Source organism: Humulus lupulus, chromosome 5 (assembly GCF_963169125.1).
Source record: "Humulus lupulus chromosome 5, drHumLupu1.1, whole genome shotgun sequence".
Classification (NCBI taxonomy): Eukaryota; Viridiplantae; Streptophyta; class Magnoliopsida; order Rosales; family Cannabaceae; genus Humulus; species Humulus lupulus.
In genome coordinates, this window is record NC_084797.1 from 200,700,759 (window position 1) to 200,706,973 (window position 6,215).

Consider the following 6,215-nt stretch of genomic DNA (forward strand, 5'->3'; position numbering starts at 1 on the left):
CTTTAGGGCAGGCTTTATTTAGGTCTGTAAAATCATTGCACGTACACCACTTGCCATTTGGCTTGGGCATGAGTACGGGATTAAAGACCCATGATGGATAAAATGCCACCCTAATGAACCCATTCTCCTTCAGCTTCTCGACTTCCTCTTTTAAGGCTTTTGATCTATCTTTGTCGAGCAGCCTTCTTTTTTGTTGCACTGGTGGAAAGCTTTTGTCGATGTTCAGGACATGGCTGATGACTATAGGATCTATCCCGACCATGTCTTTATGTGACCAGGCAAAGATATCCTGGTTCCTCCTTAAGAACTCCACCAGTGCTTGTTTTGTTGTTGTCTCTAAGTTTTTACCAACTTTCCCAACTCTGGTTGGATTTTCCTCATCGAGTTGAACCTCCTCAAGGTCCGCGATGGGCCCCACTTCTTCTTCAAAATCCTCAAAGCGAGGATCTAAGTCTCTATCCTCACTTTGGGCAACGCCCTATTTGGTGAGATTATCACCTGAGTGGGCTTGAACATCAGTTTCCATTTGCAACTCTTTCCTGGTGGCATCTCCCGATAAACCCTTCTTTTCCTTGGTGATTGAGGCGTTGTAGCACTCCCTTGCTTCCCTCTGGTTTCCCAACACGCGTCCTACCCCTGCGTCTGTTGGGAATTTCATAGCGAGGTGCCATATAGAAATGACGGCTCGCAAGTCGACCAGAATTGGTCTCCCTATCACAGCGTTGTACGCTGAAGGACAATCAAATACTAAAAAAGTAGTGAGTAATGTCCTGTTAGCAGGTGTAGTGCCTACTGTGACTGGGAGTCTAATCGACCCAACTGGGGCGAGCCCTTCTCCGGAAAAACCATAAATGGTTTGGTTGCACGGCGTCGGTCCTTTATGGACAACTTCATCCTTTCCAGGGAGGACTTATACAGGATGTTGGCCGAACTTCCTGTATCGAACAACACCCTTTTCACCATCATGTTCGCGATCTGTACGTCAACGACCAGCAGATTGGAGTGTGGGAATCGCACGTGCTGGGCGTCATCATCAGAGAAGGTGATCAGTTCCTCCTCTGTTCGAGCCTTTTTTGGTGCACGATCCTTGACACTCATCATCTCGATGTCCTGGTCATGGCGTAGGGTTCGAGCATATCGTTCCCTCGCTTTCTCACTATCTCCTGGAAGATGTGGGCCTCCGCAGATGGTGAGTAGGGTACCTACCACGGGAGCTAGCTATAAATGTGGTGAGCATTGGCGTGCAGGCGCCGAATCGTTGCCACCTTGAGCCTCTCGCTGAGAACCTCCTGCAGCTCGCACGTATCTTCTTAAATGTCTCTGTCTTATAAGGAACTCAATTTCATCCTTCAGTTATTTACACTCATTGGTGTCGTGCCCATAATCGTTATGAAAACGACAAAACTTTGTTGAATCTCTCTTGGAGATATCTTTCCTTATTGGTGTGGGTCGTTTGTAGGGCACGCTCGAGCTGGTCGCCTGGTAAACCTCGGCTCGGCTTTCAACAAGGGTAGTGTAATTGGTGAATTTTGGTTCATACCGATTACCTTTGGGGCACTTACTCTCGTAGGTCGAGTGTAATGCCCCAAATTTCCTAGTAAGGTTTGGGACCTTGATTAGGAGGCCGGGAGGGCCATAATTGATTTATTATAGTATTTCATGATTATATGCATGTTTACGTGAATTATATTATTATATGACGGTGGGTGCATGATTGTGATTAATTAATATAGCCACATTATAAGGTGGATTGGTTCGAGCTATCGACATGAGACGATCATGAGATGTAAGTGTTCGGTCTAGTCATAACGGGTTTAAGTCCGGGGCTCGGGGTGAGTCTCGGGGTGAATTTAATGGTTAGAGCATTACCGGGAATTAAAGGGTAATGGGATATGGCTTATTGGTGTTTGAGAATATTGGGAATAGCGGGAATTGGATGATGTTAATTGTGATTAATGAAATAGGTGTGAAAGGACGGTTTTGCCCTTGGTGGCTGCTAAGGTTTCATTTTAGACCTAAGGGTATTTAGGTCTTTTTACCCTAAGAGATATATATCAGCCATTAAGGCTGTAAAAGAGTAAAAAAAAAAAAATAGAGTCTCTCCTCCTTCTCTCCCGATAGATTTTCTTCCTCTTTTCTCTTTGGATTTTCGAGCTCAGTTTGAGGAATCGAGCCAAGGAACCAAGCTTAGCCAAGCTAGGGTTACGCTCCACCATTGAAGAGGGTGTGTTGCCAAGATTAAGGTGAGTTTCTAGCCACTAGAACTCTTGGTTTTGCTCTGTTTTCTTAGTTAAGTTTCAGCTGGTTTTTGGGTTGGAAACTTGGGAATTGGTTGGAGTTTTGGCTGGGGTTCTTGGGGTTGTGGTCCCTAGGACATGTGGGGATGGTTTTTGGGTTCATTTGGCACCAAAAATGGGATTTGGAAGCATTAGAATCGAGTTAGAATTGAGAAAGTCGAAGAAGGAAGTTTCAGGGGTGGTGCTGTCTGGGGGCAGCGCTACAGCGCCCATCAGAGGGCGCTATAGCGCTACACAGGGCTCAGTTGGGCGGTTTGTGATTCTGTCTTGAGCGCTGGGGCGCTATAAGGGCAGCGCTGTAGCGCTACCCTGTTCCTTTAGAACCCTGTTTTGGGTGTTTTTAAGGGCTTTTGGCTTGGGGTTTCAATCCTTAAGGCCCGGGATCGAATCTACTCACTATGTGGGCATGTTTTGAGGTCCCGAGAGTGGGGTTTAGGTTAAGATCCTATCTTTGGTAATTTTCATTAATTGGAGATTGTTTTGGTTGTGACTAGGTGACCGTTAAAGGATTAAGGATCGATCGTTCTCAGGGGTCGTTCTTGTTCTAATTCTCACTCGAACCAGAGGTAAGAAAAACTGCACCCTGTGTATATGTGACATGCATGGCTATTATGATGCATGTTGGTTGATTATTGAACGTGACATGCATGGCTACTATTGGTGCATGTTGGAGTGTGGAATATTAAGCATATGATGTATGAGAAACATGTGATTAGGACATGCTTTGTATACTGTGTATGATATCGTTCAGAGCGTGAGTCTCTATGTTAATGCGTAGTCCTAATTGTACTGATAGCTGTTAAGTAAGCATGCTGAATACCTTGTTTATGGATATTGGACATGTGATATATGTTTGGTGGCATGGCTTACCTGTGTATGGCACTGACTTATTAGTCAGAATCGACAATGGTGTCAGATCCGTCTGTGAAGCTGTGACTTATTAGTTAGGTTCACCACGGGCTGAGCACTGGTCGTGTTTTACCGACCCAAGGGTCAAAAGTGGCAGTGCGTTGTGAACGCCGGGCCGATTAAAGATTAGATCTAATCGAGGTCGGCATTGAATGACTCATATGGGGTATTAATGCTGGACCGACCGGAAGGTCAATGAGAACTATAAGCGCTTGCCTGGTCTATGACCAGATGTTTATGGCCAAGGTATATGACCCCGGTGACTGTTTGTCACATGGCCAAGGGACGCTGTCCATAGCACGACTCTAGGGTCGGGAGGAAGGTTATGTTGGTGACCATTCACCATGCACCTGTCCTAATCAAACTTATGAAAGGATCACTTGTCAGTTGAGCCCTGGTGACCCTATCGTCACATGGATAGAAGGAGCGATGCTCATTATTGTGACTTTTGGCTATTGTCACCTATTTGCTTGGACTGATAGTCCTGAATGGTTATTATGATCATTGTTGAGACTATGTCACGCTTTATTGTGTTTTCTTGCTGGGCTTTGGCTCACGGGTGCTACGTGGTGCAGGTAAAGGCAAGAGGAAGCTGGACCATCCTTGAGTTGGAGAGCTTAGGTGATGATGTGTACATATGCAGCTGCTCGTCCGCCACGGCCAAGGTTTAAAGTGGAACTAGGGTTGAACCCTGTTTTGCCGCTTAGAACGGCCCGTTGTAAATGTTTTCTGTAATAAACTCTGAAACTTTATTTTCGGGATCCCAATGTATATACTAAACGGTCTAGTGAAACGTTACATCTTAACCAAAATGTTTAATCCCTAAATCGCTAATCATACCTAGATCACGTTTTTGGCCAAATGACTCGATTAGCGAGTTTAGCACTGTTTACAAGGCACACCGTAACGGTCCCTGGAGTTTGGGGCGTTACATCGAGGGTTCGTTGTTCGCCCGCTTTCCACCATTCTTACCATTGCCATTCCCGTTGCCTTTGTCCTTGCCATTGGGCTTCGACTCGTTGGCGGCTTTGGCGGGTTCTTCCTTGGGCCCCTTGTCTTTTGCTGGCGATTTCCCTTCATTGGCAATCGCGTCCTCGAGCTTGATGTACTGATCAACTCGATCCAAAAACTCCTGGGTACTTTTAACCCCATGCTTTCTGAGGCTACTCCAGAGGGGAGAATGGCGCCTAACCCCAACAGTTAGGGCCATCATCTTGCCTTCATCACCCACAGTGTTGGCTCCAGCTGCGGCTCGCATGAAGCACTGAACGTATTCCTTCAGGGGCTCTCCCTCTTTCTGGCAGATCTCGACCAGTTGGTTCGCCTTGGTTGGGTGCACACAACCCGCATAGAACTGTCCGTAAAACTCCTTCACGAACATCTCCCAGGATACTATACTTGCAGGAAGGAACTTAAAGAACCACTCCTGGGAAGCATCAGAAAGTGTCGTTGGGAAGATCCTGCAGCGAGCCTCTTCAGAGACTTTCTAAATGTCCATTTGTATCTCAAACTTGTTGACATGAGATACCGGGTCTCCATACCCGTCGAAATTTGGCAGAGTCAGCATCTTGAACTTACTGGGGGTTTCTGCCATAGCAATCCTCTGTACAAAATGGGTGCCTCTCCTCCGATTGTACTCCATGTGCGATGTCCGCCCCCCGACCAGCTGCTGCACAGCCTGGTTCAGGGCATTGATTTGAGCCTGAATGGCTTCTGGGATTGCTAGGGCCTCTAGTGCCGGGGGAATGTACTCATCATGCCTTTCTCGGTGGTCATTGAGTACATCCCTCAAGTCGTCATCTCTTTGTCGCTGCTCGCTGGCTCCGAGCCAACTAAAGACGTTATTCTACCTGGGCTGCCCCCCAGCGTTATGACCTGCTGGTCGGTCTTATCTAGGTGGGGGGCTCCTGCCTCCACCTCTCTCTTCGTCCCTCCGACCAGCATTTCCTCTGCCTGAGTTGGCTTCATTGTAGTCGTGGCCATCTCTAAACCGTAGCTGGCTATGGTGAGACCGACTATTCCCTCTGTTGCCTCCTTGGGCTGGCATTTCTTGAGCGTTAGGGGGAGGCCTGCGTTGGTCGGTGGGTCCCCGTGCATTGTCATGCTGTGGGGGGCCCCTGACCATAGAGCCTGTCTCTGAGTTCCTCCTGTAGGCAGAAGGAAGCTGCCCCTTGCTCGGTGGATGTGTCTCTTCACCCCCTGGGCATCTAGGGCTGCGGGGCTGTTGCCTGACCCTATTTTGCCTCGGGCGCGGGGGATTGCCTCGACCAGCCTGAGACGGAGGCTGCGTCTCAGGATCCCTAGGTGGGACATCATCCTGAGGCATAGGTGGATGCTCCGGCCTCTGAGGGCTTATTGGCTGGAGTGGAGGACCAGGATTGGGGCCCCTTTGAGGTGGCCCGTTTGGTGGCTGATCTGGCTGGGAGGCTGGCGGAACCTGATTCCTATCCAGCTGGATGGCTGCTTCAAGGGCTGCCATGGCATCCCTCTGTTGACGGTCCATCTCTGCCTGCTGCTTGCTCAGCTCCTGGCGCTGGCGCTCTATCTCCCTTTGCTGTGACGCCATTATCTAGGCAGCATTCTCTTGGTTGGCCCTCAGATTGGCCAACTCATCCTGCAACACCCCCAGCATTGTCTTCAGGGTCTCAGAATCCAACTCCTCCTCATCAAACTCCAAATGAGGTTCGTCTTCAGCCACATTTGGGGGAGGAGGTTGGGATGGTGCAGCGGCAGCCTATCCAGTCTTCTTGGTAGTTTTTGCCATTAGATCTTCTTTTGTCAAGCTCTCAATGAAAGCACCAGAATGTTGACCCTCATTTTGGTCAACGACGCGGAGTCAAGAAAATGACAGAAAAATAGTACAAAGCTTGAGAAAACAATCTAATGGGAAATAAAGAACACAAAGCATTATAGTGGTTCGGCCCTAGTTATTGGTAATGACCTACGTCCACTTGATACTATTATTAATATTGATTTTCAAAGGTGTGATCAAAGAACTAGGGTTCCTAA